General features: G+C 40.5%; 1 protein-coding gene and 1 long non-coding RNA gene across 4 annotated transcripts in view; one reads left to right on the forward strand and one right to left on the reverse strand.

Moving 5' to 3' along the window:
* LOC100649403 (zinc finger protein 628) overlaps positions 1 to 8132 on the reverse strand; it is a 120428-nt gene extending 112296 nt beyond the window's left edge. For both annotated transcript variants that reach the window (XM_048405121.1, XM_048405120.1), the window contains exon 1: positions 8043 to 8132. The gene's annotated coding sequence lies outside the window, so the exon portion shown is untranslated. The remainder of the gene's footprint in view (positions 1 to 8042) is intronic.
* Positions 8133 to 8345: 213 nt separating this feature from the next.
* LOC105667202 overlaps positions 8346 to 19833 on the forward strand; it is a 112031-nt gene continuing 100543 nt past the window's right edge. The window contains exons 1-2 of one of the 2 annotated variants that reach the window (XR_007223794.1): positions 8346 to 8771; positions 9100 to 9271. This is a non-coding gene — a long non-coding RNA (uncharacterized LOC105667202). The remainder of the gene's footprint in view (positions 8772 to 9099; positions 9272 to 19833) is intronic. The other variant, XR_007223795.1, reaches the window with a different exon arrangement.

Here is a 19833-nt window from a genome sequence, read left to right on the forward strand (position 1 = left end):
TCGAAGTATCTAAATATCTATCGAGTCAGGACGATACGATGTTTTACACTGTCGCTGAAACGTCGTTCATTTGCGAGCAGCGTTTTAAATGAACGATATCTGCGCAAGCGGCTGCCTCTTATCTGCTCCGATTATGATTATAAATCGATAACCCGCGGTAAGAATGTGGATAAATGCACGTACACTACCGATCGTAAGTATTGTTCAAATACTTTTTTGCAAGTGTTCAAATACTTTTGCGAATCACTGTGGGCCTATATTTGTGTTCAGGCCTCTATGTTCTATCGCGATTTTCTATCACGCGTAGCCACGTTAATTGAAAAGAATAAAATCATTTCAACTCGATTTATTCATAATTTTATAACTAAAACACATGTTGTTAAGAATAAGCAAATATCCGGATATTTTTAAACGGTAGTATACATCGATTTGCGTGTGCTTCGTGAGAACGACCGTCTCTTGAAACGGCGATATGTTTTTTTTTTATCAAAACCTCTCTGTACCTTTAGTTCTTCATTTTTTTCTCTGTCGTTATTCGATGATAATTTCGTGCAGTTGGAAATGAGACTAGATCGCGGATGGTATGCGGTTTATGCAAATTTCTCGCTACGTTCTCACGCTGATTCACGAATACCGCGAGACAGTCCGATTTTGTATTATCGAAGATCTCTATTGAACGCAAATGTTTAAAAATATTTCGTAGGAATTTAATCGTAACATCGATGTCGCTGCTCGTCATTTTTTCATCCAAACGTAAACGACGTCCTATGACGTGGCTTTTTTTCGAATTTTGCGTAAACCAACATAATTTGTGCCGTTCGTCTTCTTCATTGTGTGTTTAAAAACACGTTAGTTATTAGTTATCACAGGCAGAATGCTCGTTTTATATAAAACCCATATCTCTCAGAAAGTCTAGAACTTTCTTGCCGTAGTCTCCTTTCGGTAACACGTTGAACGAATTTGATGGGTCGTGGTTTGTATTTGGAACAGGTGATTAGGATATGATCGATAGAGTTTTGTATGCAGCAAGTGTAACAAATGTTTGGTTCAGTTTTGACGATAAAACAGGAGCGTGTCCCATTTGTATGAACTATTGCATTGTTTTCGTTTGAGAAACATTTCGTATTTTATGTTAACAGTGTTCTTTATAGTTTTAGGAAAATGAATAAACGTATGGCCATACTTAACTAAAATTGAAATTAAAACTATAATATACTACTTTTATTATTTATTCCTATTTGTTTTATTAAACTATCCTATTAAATTAATACTGCATTTCATATATAAAACTGTATCGTACACTGACAGTATGCGCGAAACTACAAACGAATCCTATTAGCGCTAGTCAGATGCCAAGAAATCAGAGTACTAGACACGTGTACCACGAAAAAATTGCCACAAAACTATGCCTCCCATCAGTTTTTCCTTATTTCTCAGTGGTTAATGACCCGAATGGTCGGCCAAGGAATGTCTTCGCGTATTAATCAGTCCAAAAAATGTACAAAACACCACGCTATTTTTCGTAACGGACCAGCTGACGCTATTTTTGTGTTTCCACAAAACGTGTTGCCGTTCGTATTCTTCAAGCGACGCGCGCCTCTCTAAAACGCATGATTTACACCGACCATCGGACGTGCCAACAGCTGATTCTCTGACACGCTTCTGTCTGAATCTATTCTGACCTGCTTAGTTAAAATATGCTATCTAGCATTTTTTGCATTTTTCAATGTATGTTAAAATATTTCAAGTTCGCCCTTATTATCTTTTAAGTAACGTTAGGTATACGTGTTTCTTAGAGATCTAACAACAGTTTAATTTGTTTGTACGTATAAATTTCTAAGTGCTTTTCAGATGACTTTGCTAGATTATAATCTTCTATGTATCTATCATCTACCAAGTTAGATAGTTCCAAATTTAAACTCAGATATAACATTTTATTGTAGCAGCATGTTACCGTGGCAAGTATGAAAATTCTTCAATTTGTCGACGAATTTTTCCAGCTTTCACTTCTATTATCTCGACATTTTTCTCTTTAATTTACATATTTAAAACTATGAATTAAAAACAATCCCAAGTGTTTTCTATATTAAAACGCATACCTGGGATATTTAATCGTTACTTAATTGTTACGTTAACGCGAACGTTCTTTCAATCGTTTACCGATTGTATTTTTCTAACGCTAAAAAGTATCTCAAGTTTCGTTACCGATATGCATGAATTTTCGCTTCGATTTTATGTTAAATATTTTCTTCGAATATTAAAAATCTCCTTTGGATGGTAAAGCGTGTGCAAAATTGAAATATCAAAATTTGAAAGTGCCAGCAGCGTTAATAATAGGTGCCTAAAATAATTTAATAATAATTTTTCCTGCGTGCACGCGTATAATAATTATCCTATAGGCTATGAGACTCCGGCTCAACGAGATGATAAATCAATATTTTAAATTAGACAAGAAAGAACCGAGACGATAGAAAGAAAATGGCGAAAGTACAATTCTCTCGGATATTTCGAAGTGGCGGACAAAACATGTAACTAGTATCGGCAGTATTAATGTATAAGCATTGTATATGATGCGAAAAACCGCGTTATCGTTCGATAAACCGTGGCCGACTCTGTTATCCTCTTTCTTTCTGATTTTTCCCAGTAAAAATCTCGAGAACTTTCTCATAATCGCGGCCAGTTTCGTACTGTAGGAGAAGTTTCGTACTTTTCATCAAGTGTGTACGTACTTTTCTTCGAGTTCTCGCGGCGAAAGGAATTTAATTTGTGGTTTTTTCTTTCTGCTCTTCTTTTGAAGCGGCGCGGATGGAATGCGATGCTCGATTAAGAAAAACCAAAATTAGACAGCGATGCAACAACTGTAATTATCGTGCTCTGAATTCTGATAAGATCGTACACGTTCGTTATACATACATTGTTACATTCGGCGCACGAGTACTGTTAGACAGGCGGTTTTGTTTAGTTCGCTTTCGAATCGAACGGAATGTAAAATGTTCGTAAGAGTCGGCAATTACGTTGCGAGATATGAAAATGTATATTTAACAGCGAGTATCAGCGGCTAAATAAAGATTCACCGTGCTATAGAAAGGTATGATTTCGAGATTCAAAGCTAAGAGATGTAAAATACGGTTTCATCAACTCTGTAATGTTTCGATAAGTCTTTCGGGGTGTGAAACTTAGCGAAAATATATTTGCTATTTCGTACGGTATGAAATATCTGTGTTTAAGCGTTGGACAACTTTTGAACCGTTCAAACTTTGCAACGTTACGATCACTGGAATCCTAAGGTGTTATAATTTTTGCACTTTCATTCGGAAAAGCAACTGATTTTGTTCTGTATAACGATAACTTTGTAACGATATAATTTCCTTTGAAAATTTCTATATTTCACGTTAAAATAAAATCACGTTATTGTGCAAGTGCAATAGGTTTTTACGTTTTCAATATCGTATGAACTGCTTGAAAGGTAAACCGATCAACTTTATTATTTCTGAATTTCTAAATTTCATTAGTATTAATATTCTCAAAGAAAACGATGACCTAGTTATATAAATTTATTCCTTGTTGGCGGATGACATAATTGCACACATGCACGACAATGCATCGAATTCATTTGACAATAAAGAACACGACAATAAGAAATATGAGAACTATTCGTCGAAGGAAACATGACTTTAATTTTCTTTCAAAACGTTATATTTAATCAAATAGATAAGATTTGTCTCAAACTTTAGGTACTAACATGATCAGGACATTTGAATATATTAATAACAATGATAATGAAATTTCAAAGTGTTTCGTACAACACGTATTTATAAAAGATGTCTACAAGTGTTTGAATATCTTCCTCAGTCATTATCTAATAAAAATTGCCTAAAATGTAAATTTTCTAGTATCCTAATAGCTCAAAACACGTCAATTCTACATTAATTTCTTTTTCTCGTGAAAACTAAGATCGATCTAAACTCACGCAACTCGTGCGGTTCCGAGAGACAAGTTTCCTCGATCCCGCGACGACCAGTACTGAACGTATATAACTTTCTCGACGTCGAATTTCTCAACTCGACAAATACTGTTTCGCATAATATGTAACACAGCGTGTCAACGTAAAAAGGGCAATATGTGATACTACATCTGTACCAACGCCTCGTATATCGTAACAGATTTTCCTGATTTATTCGGCCGCGTAGAAAGTGAATTCACGGAGAGTGTGGGCTCTAACTTCGCACGAGTTTCCCAAGCCGCTGCAACAATCGCGAACGCGGTTTTCGAAACGAACGAAAGTGCTTTCTAAACGTATCGTCATAATCGAACATTAACATCGATCGAACGTTGCCATCGATTTCTTTTGTTGAAACGTGTAATCAATGAAAAGCTAATTCTAAACTGAGTCATGAATTTAGAATACTTCATTTGGAAATCTCAAGCGAAGAAAATGATAAATCTTCTATAAAACATTAATGTTTATATTCAATATTTTGTCAACTAATTCTACGTGAAAATTATCCTCTCATTTGACTTTAGAATGAAATACGTGTTTTTATCATTCGTCGTCTTGAGCATTTGTTAAATGTTAAGAACGTTAATGTGATCTAATATTACTAATACGATATGTAAACTACCATCGTTTATAAATGGCATATCTTTGAATCTATCAGGCCATTTTTTTCCAAAAACTTCATGTTGAAATACTTTTTTGCGGTCACAAAGTGATAAAAATTAGAAAATCAACAAAAATGAACTTGTCATATTTTCTTCATTTGACACGATAAAAGGAATACCGATTTTTTTTTTTTAATTCTACGTGATAATTAGATTTACGTGATAAAAAAATTCTTCATGAAGTTTGATACAATAGGAGCATGTTAAATGCTACTTAAAATGTAATAAACGTTAAATATCTACGTAAAACAGAATTGAGGGGCTCGTAACGAATTGGTCGTAACAATTGGACGTTCGAAAAGAACTGTGAATACTCTAAGCAGGACTTATGTATATCTAGAAGCCTAGAAAAACCATGTTAAATAATTTATTACCAAGAAGGATGAAATATTTTTCAACAAGATACTCTTAAGTTGCAGATAATAAAATGTCTGGTTCTACCTAAATTTTTCTTAATTTTCGAATTAACTACAACTTTCCCAAACAATCTGATACTAACAATCAATGTTAAAAAAGATAAAAAAGAAAAGAAAGGAAGAAAAACAAAACAGAAAACTTTTCGTAACGATGAAGAAATCTAGACCGTCCGGATTTTGTTAAGAAACGATATTTTTATTGGCGTCACCCTGTATAAACCGCGCTGCCAACGATTTCCTCTGAAGATCTTCAATGTCACGTACGCGTCGATAACGTGAAAATCCGCGTGGGGACGCGGAACGCGCGTGCGGCAGCTACGGGACGCGGCAACTTCGTGGAAAATTCGCGGAACTTCCCGGAAAGCAATGAGCCGCGACAATTTCAACGCGTAACGATCGTTAAACGTCCAACGGTAGGTATATAACGTGTGCGTGTATGTGCGTAGAACGAGACGGATGGACGCAATAGACGCGGGCAACGGAGAAACGACGACGGAAAAGACGTGGTAGAACAGAGACGGTTAAGGTTGCAGCGAGACAGATAGAGGGAGAGAGAAAGAGTACGCGATAGAGACGGTGTGCATGCGAGAGAGATAGATAGAGACACGGTCGACGGTGCGAGAAGGAAAGTGCTACAGCACGCGACCTTCACGAAACGTCAAACGTCTATGCTGTTTAGCATGCAGGGCCGTACGACTGAAAGAGGTTCACCCACGCTCTCGCCCTCAAATACGTTTTCTCTCTTTCTCTCACAGAAACTAGACTATCATTTACCGATTCAAGATTCGCGGTGCTTTCCGCAACGTCGAGGAAATCGCATTTCGTCACTGTTACCATAATCTTGTAGAAACGGAACGACAGAACGTGATCTCTCGACGAACGAGAAATCGTAGGTGTATATGTATACGTATAAGCTTTCGAACCTAACAGTAGATGTTGATCGACTTTATCATTAGCGGACGACTGGTCTCGCGTGTCGGTTAAAATTGAACCGATCGTGGGCGAGCACGAGTCACAGGAATTTCGAGCTGTCAATAAACAGACGTGTCCGAGAGAAGCGACTCGAGGATGCAGAGAAACTTGTGTGACAGCGTGACACGCGAGACTAACCGTCCGATTCTCGCGCTTTGGAGGAGAATCATCTTCTACCTGATACCCCACGAAGATTCTTCTCCTTCTCTGGTATTCAGAGAGATTTTTTTAATTTGTTATTTGGTCGCTCACCCGAAAAGCAGTGCTCACCGATCGCCCACTTGACTGGCGTCGTCTTCCAAAAATCTCAGCTTACTCTCCCGACGCACGTGTGATATTTTCGTCCCGCCGTTGGCGGCTCACGGAACACGCACTCTTTGCCTCACGTTTTCGCTTCAACACCAATCGAGACGCGTTTCGAACGAACCACGGGCTGCCTCGCGTTCTTTTCCTCGTTCGATTCGATCCGATCCAGCATGTCGTTCGTGACTGGTTTTTATACACGACATTTCGTTCGCAATCGAACGCAAAACTCACTTGTCGCACGCTTGTCAGCGGCCAAGCCGCATCGTCGAGTATAGGTTAGGTAAGAAAGCTTGCTAGGTTAGAGAGCTTATTACGTACTGTTCCAGCCAACTTTTCGAAAGCTATCACTTTTGACGTCTCTCCGGTTGTCATTTCAGGAGATGCGTCGTCGATGCGTTTTTCACCAAGTTACTCATGTGCGCTGTCTCATAATGTGTGTTGCCGACGCACTCCTCTCGATCCGTCACTCGACGATCTTCGACACTTTGCATCGAACCGCGTCCCGGCCACGAAATTCCACGGGAATCTTCCTCTACGTCAATGCTGCTTTTAATCGGTGACACGATCGACCGACGTTGCTTTCACGAGTGCGTTTAACTTTTGTTTACTTTTCTCCGCGTTTGAGCGCGCCGTTACCGCGCCGATATGCCTTTCCGATTGATTCGCGGCGCGTTACGCGATCGCGGAAACGCGCTACTTTTTCAGATCTGCGACAAATCGTCGAGATATCGCTAGAATCGCACACTGTCGCTGTAATCGATTATCGTACTTCACTATTCACTTGTCACGTGTCTTCGTGTATCGATGCGCGGCGTAACGAATTTTTCCTGGCCAGCCTATCGCTCGTGCCAAAAACGTTTTTGGAGTCGGTTTCCGAATCGTTCGAAATGATTCACGAGTGTTAATCAACGTGTACGATGCGTTCGCGATCTCGTGCGTGGTGAACACTTTGATTCGTAGCATGACAGTGACAAACAACGATTGCGTCGAAGTAATCGAAGAAATTGGCGAATCATAGACGGTTCGCGAATGCTTTGAAAAATTTGTTTGGCAAAAGTTAAACAGCACAAGGTCGATCAACGTCGAACGTGGTTACGATGCGTTGCGAGAAACGATTCACGATCCACTGGCGTCCGCGCCACGGGTAACTGTCAACCGTGGGATTTCACGTGTCTCGGGCGCGCTGTTCGGCCGACAGAGACGTTCTCTCGATGGGAAATCCAATGATCGTGCACGAGAGATCTGCGAGCGGGTGCAAAGTGCGTGTTCCGTGTCCTGCCGTGTATTTGTATTCTTTTTCTTTTTCGCGTATCGCACGATGGAATCGAAGAAAATTGTAGCTGATACGGTGCTCTTTTTCTTTTTCTCTCTCTCTCTCTCTCTCTCTCTCCCTCTCTATCTATCTATCTGCTTTTTCCACGGGTATCGCTCGTGACAGCAAACAGCAGCGGCGACAACAACAACAACAGTAGCAGTAGCAATCAATGTCGTGAAATGTAACAGGAACGGGCACGTACGAGGAAAAAAAACTTCTTTTTCACACCCCGGCAAAAGTGTTTCGTCGTAAAAAAAAAAATTGAAAAAAAGGAAATAAATAACGAGAAACGTGTAATCACAGATCGCTGCCGACAATTGCACGCACTTGGAGCCACGAATTCGAATGGACACTCGCATAGAAATATTTACCTTGCTACATGTAAAATGAATAGAGAGCCTGCCTGAATCGAACGAAGGAAGGCTCAACCGGCCCACTGTGACGTCGCCGGCCTACTGTCAGCTCAGCGCTCGCTCGGCCCCGCGGTCAACTAACCTACCGTGTTCGCCGCGCAGACTTTACCGACAAAATAAATCGATTCGGTACCGCCCACGAGCATAATTCGTCCACGATAAATCCTATTCGGTTATATAACTAATTTACGCAAAAGTTTCACGCCGATATCATTATTTAATAAATATCTAATGTTGTTTCGGTCGCTCGCTTGACTAGCGTAGTAGTCAGGTGTGAAACGCTCACGCGCACAGCCACACATACAGAGACGGCGCACGTTTCCCTCGCAGATCTCGCGATTCGTAGAGCCATAGGCGTCGTTGGACCAAAAAAACTCTTGTTCGTCGTGTTAAGGGTGGGAGGGGAGATCGTGTAAGAATATCAAACGCATTGACGTCTTACGCAGCACGGAAGGTAATTATTTCGGACGTACTTTGCCGCACGTCTGACCTCGAAATTAGAAATTTCGCACGGTTTGGACTGGCGTAGCTCGAATTTACGTGCGCGACAGAGACAGTATAGGAGTAAGATAGCGCGAGACAGCGCGTGTGCGTGCATACAAGAGAGAGGAAGATAGAAAGAGAAAGATAAAGAGATGCACAGACGGAACAGATATTCGCGTGCAATTCCGCCCCGATTTGTCACAGGTATTTTCCCCTTCCTCTTCCTTTTGTTACATCGCCTACGCAACATCGAGTCGAGGATGCTTTCCTAAAATTTATATGCAGATTTTTCTTTTCGCGTTAAGCTCGATAGTTTCGCGGGCTTTCAAAAGCTATCGAGAAACGTTGTCTCCCTCTCTAAAACCGATTCTCATTTTTCCATATTCGTATCGAACAAAAGTCCACGTATTTTTCCTAACCTTTCTTAAACTCTTCTTCTTAAAAAAGGGAGAGAGAGAGAGAGAGAGAGACAGACAGAGAGGGGGGGGGGAGAGAGAAAGAAAGTAAGAAAAAGAAACAATCTTTTGTACAGATATCGGAGAAAGGATCGGAAGGAGCTCAATACCACGAGAATCATATCGGAATACGAAGGGGACCTCGAACGCGCGACACGTGCGACTTCGAATTAGAAAAAGTAAACACGCGTTCGGCCAGGTGGCGCGGAATGTCGTTGCTATATCGATGTGCGGACTCCACGCGCGCAGGTAAGTACGTATACTTTTCGTGCAATATATAGTTGTTACGATACGTCTGGCTATATAGATTCTTAGGTAATACTAATTGCGTCCGACTGTCGACTACATCCGTAAAGCTCGCGGCAGCCGCGTGCGTGCTCGAGAGGGCGCGCGCGCGCGCGTATTTGCTAGCGAGCCAGCTCGCGAGATCACGCGTCTATATACGCACACGTGGACCTGCACACAAGTACACCGCCGCGGGGAATAATTTCATTGTAGCTACTTTAATGCGATCGTCGCCGATAAATTATTCCTAGGCTGATAGCTCGTGATCGCCGCCGTAAGAACCGGAATTTACGGCGAGTCGTGCCGTCTCGGTTTAAACGCAAATCCATCGTGCAAATTGAATTGCCTCAATGTCAATAGTTTCTTCATCCGATGAAAGAAGGCCATGCGGTGGCACGTTAACGCACGTAATCCTCCCCCCCAGCCATTCTTTTAATGGTGTTTCTCGATCGATCACGATGCAATTCTTTTATTTTCGACGTTTTTTTACATAACGTTAAACATAGGAAGAAATGCTCGAGATAACTGTAGTCGCGACACTTTTTAAGTTTGTAGAGCATCCTCGGAACGATTAATAAATTATGCATTGTGTAGACTCGGAACTAGTTATGCATACTTTGGCTTTTTCAAATCTTTCTTCTTGTGTACACGTTGCACGAACATGAGTTATGAGCGTGCTATAGCGAAGCACATTTGATACGCCAACGCGAAGAACTCTGTGTGAATGGAATTACTTTGTTGCGATTTCCGTCAAATCACCCGAGTTTTTCCTTTATCGATCTTCATCGTTACACGCTGGGACGTAGAATCGCGCGTTACGTAGGTGTTCTGTAGAATATAAAAAACGTCCGATACCGACATTCGAAATATAATTCAGAAATCTTTACTCTACAAACGAAACAAATAATAAAATGTGAAAATAAAGATATTGAATATTACAGATAAAAGTACTAACAATCTCGATTAAGAATTTAATATTTCTAAAATTGATAGTAATCGAATAGATATCATTTATTAATTCCAAAAGTTGTCGATCAAAATTTCTTTCGTTATAAAACCTTGGCAAACAACAATTAAATCGCGCATTAAACATCCGCACTCCTATAGTTCCCATTATTCGCGGTTTTTCCTGGTCGCGAGGAAACACAATCGTGCCACGTCGACGGCGTTAGTCCAGGAAAGCGACGCGCGTCTAGTATCGCTGTAACAGGATGAAACGACGCGGTGGTGGTGCACTCGGAGAAATTGCACCGAAAAAGGTAGAAAAAGGGGGAGGAAGAGAGAGAACATCTAACCAGCTGGCTTGATGCTTCATTATGGCTGCTGGTTTTTACGGTGACCCTCGTCGCGCGGTACTCACCGGGTATTTTCCCGCGTGATAAACGCGATTATTGTCTGGTGTTGTTTGCAGATCGATCCGGTGTTGCATGCGCGTCCACGTGCACGTTGTTTTTCATAGATCGACCGCATCAGAGGGCGGCGGAGGTAGAGCTGACGGGATGATCGGTTGAAATTGCGCGTCTACGCTTTCTTAAGTAACGCATTGCGCGTTGCGTGAACGGAACTCCACGCAGAAAGAGAGAGATAGAGAGAAAGATAGATAGATAGATGGATAGATAGATAGATAGATAGATAGATAGATAGAGAAAGAGAGAGAGGGAAGGAGAGGGAGAGTGAGAGAGAGAGAGAGAGAGACGGCTGGTGTGCCAGCCCGTGGCAATTGCTACACTTCGTCTCGCGCACCTTTATTTTTGCTTTGCGTGAGCGCAGGTGCCTCGTCGAGCACGTGACGTCGCTTGTGTATCTGCATCCACGTAATACGCTATTAGGTAACGCGTCGATAGTGCGTGAATCGGATTTGCCGTCGTAACGCCTGCCTGCCGCCTACAGTACGTTTCATTGTCCGCGGATACCAGCGAACCTGCACAAAAGTCGGTTTTCACACGGGACTCGAACACAACACACCAGCCGTCCGTGTACCAACGATAGAAAAACGTTTCGCTCGCCCGGAAGGACGTTTCGTCGTTTGAATTTTCACGGTGCGTCATGGTGTTCGCGCGCTTTCCACGTCTCCGGATATAGTCGAGTTCTCTCTCGCGAAATTCTGTCAATAACGCGACACCGCTGCGCGGATTTCGTTGCATTTAATTCGCTCTGTGCATCGATATTTATCGTTTGATCCTTTTATCAAGCTTAAAATTCTTTCGTACACTAGCGTCCATAAGTGTTTCTATACTTCCAAATTATTGCAAATATATAAACTGTACATAACTATCGGTCTCTGATCTCATGTCAAGCGACCACATATAATTAGTACATCGATGAAAACAATAGTTAATATATGAATTAATATAAATAAAAGAAGAATTTGAAAATAATAGAAGATAATAGTAGAAGATTGCATTTCTTCATAATCTAAAAGTTTATATTGGTTTTGTGAAGTGTCAGCTGTTTATTAGATATAAATACAAAGATCGAGTGATGCAATTTTTATTTGTTGTCCTTAGTTCTCTCCTTTCGCACTTGGACGGACTTCTGGATTTACGCTGTATTACATTTTTTGCATCTCAATTACAGCCAAAGGCAAAGAATTAATCATAACGTTGAAAATACAATAAAAATCTGAATCTTTTCATCGAATTACGCCAGATGTCCAAATATTTATCGACAGTAATGTATATATATTATAGTAAAAGATGTATTGTATTATAAATGTTACTTTTCTTTAGAGTTTCGTTTGCGTCTGCTGTATTAAAACATTTATAAGACACTAAATTGCGTATATGGTAATTTATTTCTGTACTTCGTTCAATAGGTCAGCTATTCGCTAGCTAGATCTTGTATATTGCTATTGTGAAAAAACAATGGTTACTAGAACGATCGTAAGGATGCACATCGATAACCTATTTGCAATATTTTTAATGAACGTTTTGCTCGTATCATGCCGATAAAGTACAATTCTCTGCACGTGTGTATTGATACCGCAACAGCGTATTTTTCCAGCATCGTTGCTGATAATATTTGAAAGATCTAAAGAGTTCTATGTTATACCGTGATTCGATGAAATCTGTGAAACATTGATTAATGAAATTGCAACACTGTGTGGTGACTGTGATCGTTAGAGCTTGGCGTCGTGAAATAGTGCAGAAACAAGCGTTAACTGTAATCTCATGAAAGCATCCTTGGGTCAAAATGTGCACGCCTATTCCTGTTACATACTCATTAAGCAGGTATCTGTTCACGTATCTACCCGCACGTGTTCGTTTCTTTTTCTTGGAGAATCAAATAAACAACTTTCAAATACAGCGAACACAATCACTTTATTACTACGTGGATAAAAAGAAAGAAAAGGCGATTAATCTGAGACCTTAGATGACCTATTAAAAATGCTCATTTTGAGATTGTGTAATAAGCACCTCGTGACATTTGCATCGGTCAGTCGGTTGTCATTGTGCTGGGAAATTTTTCATCTAGCGATAACACATGACGGACGATTTCTTTTTTTTCTTTTTTTCATAAATCCAATCTTACGGTCTAGTCTCGAGTAAACAATGTGGATGGTATTTTAAAATGTCAAACGTTGGAACGTTCGCAAGTTCGAACGTTTCTATATTATTCGACTAATTTTTAACGTATAAAACACACTTACTAGAGTAACCGTTTAATCATCTGATTGCTCCCTTTGAAACAACGTAAGAAATGTCGGCGTGTTTTCCCTGCTATCCTCTAAATCGATAACTCATTTTTATGCTAGACCCGTTTATTGGTCCATTCAATTAATATTCTATCGCAAGAACCAGGCCAGCCTGTATCGCGTGATCTATGTCTGATATCGATGGTGTCTCACCACTTATTATCATGAATTCTCCGAGAACCTGTGAAAAATTGAAATCTGATCTTTCGCCTTCTCGAACGACTAAAATTTAAATACGATATTGTTCTGGTTATTCTCTCGACCATTTATCACGCCAACTTTTAATAATATTAATTATAATTCCTTTTTTAATGTTATCGATTATAATTCGTGAAAAACTTGCTTAAAACGAGATATATCGACCAGTTAAATTTTCGTTCGAAGAATGTGATATGCTCGTTTATTGAACTATATCGTTGACCAAATTGTTTATAATCGTCTGGCGACAAACGCGATCCGCGATACGTCTCAATTAAAAATCCGCAGTCGGCGTCGAGGTGTCAAAACATTTCGCACGCTATTAATATAAAAGCGCGGCCGCGTAACACGCTCGCACACGCTCACGTGCCAACAAAGTTACTCTAATTAATGGTAGCACGTTCGGTATTGTATAATTCTGTTTACGGTGGTTGCTGGCCTCGTCTGCATACGTCATGCAGCATGCGCGTACCAATTTCTACGGCTGATTGTTAAGTTCCATTTATTGGAATGTAACACTCGAATGAATGCGCGACCTGTGAAAACGCTTTTTAATATGATGAATAATCTGTGTGCATTGCTGCACGCCGCTCGATAAACGCAATGTCATCAATCAGGGATACCGAACGGAATACTAATTTCCCAGACGATTTCAAAGATGCATGGACTGTTAAAGTTGCGAAGGGTTACGATATTAAATGAAATATTTTTTTTTTGTTTTCCCTCTTTTTTTACGTATCGTCGCTTTAAATTGTCGCTTACGATTCTCTCAATTATGCTGCTATTTTAATAAGCATACATTTTATTAAAAGCGCCTTTGGAAATTTTAAATAGCATTATATCTATTCGTTAATTTCATAGAAGCGTAATACGTGGTAAAACACGTTGACCCAATTTATATAAATCTTTCGAAAAATCTCATTGAAGAAAGTTTGTTTAAAATTCTATTTCTGTTAACACTGTGACGATATTATCGATTTTTGTAGTCGTTTTAATTGAATATAAAAAATGAATGATTTATATTAATTAGATGATTACCAATCAATTTGTATTATACCAATAATCTTGAATATGTAAAATGACGTATATTCCATTCGAATGTAATTTATATCGTTTGTAAAGTAAAGTTGTGCGTACTAGGGATCGCTAGTGGAGGAATTGCGTTTCAGAAACCGACCACTGAAACTCGTACGAATCAAGCATCTGCGTTGCAAGTCTGCACCCATTAAATCTTCCAACCTGACTACCCCAATACACAGCTATCAGTCCCATTAAAATTAACAATGTAACAGAACAATGTGTGGTAACCACAGCCAATTGTCTCGATTGAATTCCAGAAGTTGAACCCCGGCCGTTCTAATTGGGCTTGGTCTTTTCTTAGATAAACGATAGGCATGTTCAGCGGTATCTTTCTGCATTGTTCGAATCGATTAAAAAGAATTCCGCCACCTACGTGTGGTCACGTACGTACGTGCGGTTTCAAGGCTATGTAAATTCTGAAATATCGATGGTGGAGCGGCGAACGATCGTCACCTTGGTTTTCCTAGGCGGTGAAAAGACCAAATTTCCTTTTTCCAACGACGCGCGGTAAAGGCTTATACTTTCGAAGCGGTACCGGTGTTAGTTTCGAAGGGACGTGTGTACCTGTCACGTCACAAAGCGTCGGGGTTCCAATCAAGCGTTAAGGGGAGACCACCGGGCGTCGTGGCATAGAATTTGCAACTATGCTAATAAGAGGCGAGCCGAACGGACAGCTAATGGCTGCCGAGAGAAAAAGGACGAGCAAAAGTGCACAATGAATTCGTGAGGTCGTGACGCTAGGGAGAAAGAGGGACGGACGACGAGACAAAGAGGGCCAGCGTAGGATGAAAGGGTAGAAGGGAGAAAGAGGATAGGGAGGACGGAGGGCGACCACGGATCAATCGTAGCCTTCCGTGTTCCCTGCCGCCCCTCGGTCGCTTTCCACCCCTCGTCCTATTCCTGGCCCTCCCCCTTCGTTTGCCCCTTCACCTACCAGTCGACTTGCACCCCTGCAACTCGCCTCCACCTAACCCCACTCCATCCACCACTTCTCACCCCGCCGATACACCCTTCTACTCGCTGCAACTCTCAACCCTCTATCGTCGTACTTGCACCGACGTGCACGCGTCGTTACGCAGGCCCAGACCTGTCGACCAGACACAGACTCTGTCTGTCTGTCTCTCTCTCCCTCTCTCTCTCTCTCTCTCTCTTTCTCACTCTGGTGGTTTCTCCTCCTCCACCCTTCTCGTCTTCTTCCCTTTCTTTCTTTCTTTCTTCCTTCTCCACTTTTCCTCACCGAGTCCACCATTTCTCTCCCTTCGGATATTTTTCTTCCACCCTTCCCCTCCGCCCTTTTTTTCCCTCTTCACGCTCGTCCATGCGACTTTCTTCGTCCCTTAGTCCCTCTTTTTCCTTCACTCTTTCCCCTCTCGTCTTTACCTACTCGTTTCACCCTCTCGTTTCACCCTCTTGTCATTTTGTGGCTGTCTTCCTCCCACCGGTCACCCTTTCTTTCCCACTCACGTTGGAGGGCTAAGCGCGCCGCACAGAGTAGGTCAGTGGCGTGAATGATCATCAGTATTCGCGCCCGTGTGTGGGTGCGTCCGACTACGCAGCCGCTCGTACCCTCCTACCATTTGACGCGCACCCTCGCGTGTCCGCGAAAACCCAACGACGTTGTCTGCCCCGCTTACGAGATGATTTCTGATTTACCTTCCTTTCTCCGTTACCTCGTGTGTCAGTATGTGTATATCGTTTATTGTAGCAGCTGTTATACGCTCAGCCAGTCCACTGGCGAGCAATACCACGTTTCCAACCATATCGCGGTTTTTTACTGCCTATCGATTGCAGATTCGTGGCTTACCGATTGCATCGTTCGCTTTCGATTTGACATGGTAGGGGAATTAAGTACATGTTGCTACAATTTTACAATTTTTTATGTCTCAGTCTGAAAGTAGTAAAAAAAAAAGTGTTCGATCAAAAATAATTCGAAGAACGCTGTTAGATATCTTAAAGCGTGAGTTAAGCGCGTTACGTAATTATTACGAAAAATCATTTAGACGCTCTATACATATCTAGCGTCTACATAATAATTGTAAAGTCTGAATAGAATACGTTTTAAATACGATTATCATTTCAACTACATTCATAGGATAAAAAAAACGATGTTACAATAAAATAGTAGATAGAAAAAAAATATAACGACCGCGAATCGCAATCACGCATTGGAAAATGTTAAAAGAAAATTACGATGTCGATGAAATCGTAGATTTTGATAGCTTTACATAGTTACGAGCAGGCATTGCATAAGCTGAACTGTATCTTGCAGCCTGTCATATCCGAGCGAAGGATGTGTGCGCAGAATTGCACCGTGAATTGGACGAGTTTCACGGTCTCGACCTTGGGGCGGTTTAACTAGTTTTCACAACTTCTTGCACTACGTTCCGCGAGATTATTTTTACTTCCTGGTTAAGTATACGTGTATGTATGCTTGTGCATGCATATATATCCGGCCAAGATCGTAAAATACGCCAGCCGCGATCCGACGACTTCTTTTTAATCTTTGTTTCTTTCCCGTGATTCTTTTTCTTCAACTTACATACGTACATAAACCAGATGTAGGAGAGGATTCTCTGCTTTTAGTTTCGTACTTTGCACGCAGCTGTGCACAAATCTTATCTACACTTTCAGTCGACGCGTTTTTTCTAAAATTAACAAATGTCTTAAATCCGAGAAAAATTCAGAAATAAAGAATAAAGAAAGATTCATTGCTGTGAGATTTCTTATTTCAATTCCATATTAAATATAACCATAAACCATTATGAATCTTCTTGATTCGTTAAAATATTGAACAATATTGAAATATAAAAATATAAAGGATATCAATGATTTTCTTTCCATTTTCTAACCATTTCGATCCGATATTTCGATAGTTCTTGTAGCTTTCGGATTGTCAGCTTTTAGATGGTAAAAGTTTGACAAATGAATGAATTGAGAATAAACAATTTCGAAAATAATTATTCTTTATCGTCAAGATTTTATCCATTAGATACAGAAAATCCATATTTTCCACTTTTTAAATGCGAAGACGTGAAGTTCCCATAATACTTGACTTTTGTCTTTTTCTCACAGTAAATTGTAAAAAGATAAAATATACATTTAATTAGCCGTTGTATTCACAGTTACTTTTTCGATTTTTAAAATTAAATCGTTGCATTAGACAGCGATACGATACCTAAATTTAATAAAACATATACAGACACTGAAACGACTCAATAAGATACAGCATAGAATTGAAAGCACAGAATTTTCTCTACTCCTAACACGTATCTGTGTACTTTCGTATCTCGGATAGTCTTCGTTCGTCCAAACGATTAATTACAAACACGATCGACTTGGATTCGGCCTGGTACAGCGTTGATGTTTCGCGACACACCGAATGGTTAAATTTTCATGGCGCGATCGACGACGTAACGCGGCGAGTTAAATCGTAATGTTTGAATGCGCGCGACCAGTCGCACCGCAACGCATTGTCGAATGTTGAAAGGCCAATTTGCCCGCGCTTTCGAGTCGTTCTAAAGTTTGCACGGTTCTGTCAGCGGCCCATCTCGCGAATTAAAAAAAAATCGTACGCTCGCTAATTGGAAAAGAACGCGAACAAAAGGGGAAAACCGTGGCACGGAAAGCGACGCGTTAGTTTCGGTCTCGCGATCACGCGGCGCGGATTCACGCGCAGGAAGATGCATCAGGTCACGTCTCTTTTCGCATGCGTCTAAAAATAATTGAATCTGCGCGAGTAATGGTTACGGATTAAGACGCATAGGCGCGCAGGTGATTTCTTTCTCGCTTCGAGTTTTCAATCTCTGTCTGTTAGGTTCGTTAGGTACCAACGGCTAATCAATCTGTTCGATTTTCTTTGTACTTACCGGTTGCGTAGCACGAGGAAAGGATGAAAGAAGAGTTGCATGTTGAAAAGGAAATCGAGAAGAGAAGGTTGGACGTTTTTATTCCAGGGTTCGAGTTATATACACAGAAATAGAAGAAATTTGCAGTTTAATGGATGTATGTGTTTCTTCGTGCAGATCAACAAAAATATTAAAAGAAGGACGTTTTTAACGTATAATTTGCGCACTCTTGCATTATAATTTGACAAATGGGTAATAAGATTAGCCAATATCCAAATTACAGTAAATTGTGGACTTGTGCTGCACAGATAGCTAACCCAGTTTTGCAAATTAGAAGTTAGGTCACTAATAGTATCAGTATATATTACAAGTGTTGATTGTACGATTATTAGTTGTATTATTTGTAAGATTTATACGTTAACGCGTATAACGTTTGATATTCTACGCTTCTTAAAGAACCAAGAGCTGCATCCGAAGAAAGAATTATACATTGACAGCAACTTTATTTTATCAATTCAACGTTCCTATGTATCTATACGTCAGATCGGATTTCATATAATATTTTCTCACAAAAATGAAGACGTTAATAGTTCGTTAAAATTAATTTCGACACACGTAATCTTCGTAAGAGGACATATCTCGAAGAGTACAAAAGAGAAGAGAATATACTTTTTTCCAAGTAGAAGCCCAATGGTGGTGGCTGCATCGTCGAGTCGAGTTAGTTTATGGGGACCGGAGTCTACGTAGACATCTCACGATCTAACCTTACCCAACCTCCATCCCAGCCTTTCCTAGCTCTAGCCTAGCCTAGAGCTGTGTAGGAGAAGTGCACTCCACCACACTGCACGGACGTCTGCCTAGTATTGATCCTCGGCTCAGCTACTGGCTACCTTCACCCACTAATAATTCTTGTCAGTCTCTCACAGGCTCGACGATTCAGGCCCACCTTCGGATCTGTTTTTCCAAGACACGGCTGGAAAAAATTTATGAAAGTCAGCGGTGGAAATGCTGCCCTTTACACGAGCCTCGACAACTACATCATTTCGCATCGTCTCCTCCTTCCTTTGTATACTTCTTTCTTCTTTCTTTTTTTTATCGAATTATCAGAAGCTTGTATATAACGATGCATCGTAATAATAAGCATTATAGTTTGATTCGCAGCTTTACGTGTTTCGTACAGAACGGTGTAATTGTTTCGAGAGTATAGTTGTTTTAATTGGGGAATCTGAGGTAGATGTTTAAATGGAGTTAATTACCCAGACTTCTAAATGTAATTTAGAAGAAACTATGGAGGATTATTAAAGTTATAATAGACTCTCGTTTAGCGAAGTTCTTTTGTTAATAGCATCCCTTTTTTCTTACTAGTCTGCGTGTGACATTTCGATCGTGCAATCGCTTCTATTTTCAATAAAAAACAAAACGAACCGACCTTTTCCAAAACATAATTTGCCTAAATCGCTTTAAAAACCTAACTTATTTCAACTAATTCGACAAAGTCGCCAATAAGCTACGGTAATAGTCGATGCGCCTGCCAACGATCAGTTAAAAAAATATCACGTCATTAACATTAAATCGTTCGATTTCTTTACAAAACTACTTCAACATATTCTTATCCCGATCTTGCCCTTCTCTAATCATCATCTGGAACGAATCTCGTTTCAATATGCTGCAAACATATATTTCAACGTAACAGTCTAGTCTTAGTCGTC

This window comes from Bombus terrestris, chromosome 4 (assembly GCF_910591885.1).
Source record: "Bombus terrestris chromosome 4, iyBomTerr1.2, whole genome shotgun sequence".
NCBI lineage: Eukaryota > Metazoa > Arthropoda > Insecta > Hymenoptera > Apidae > Bombus > Bombus terrestris.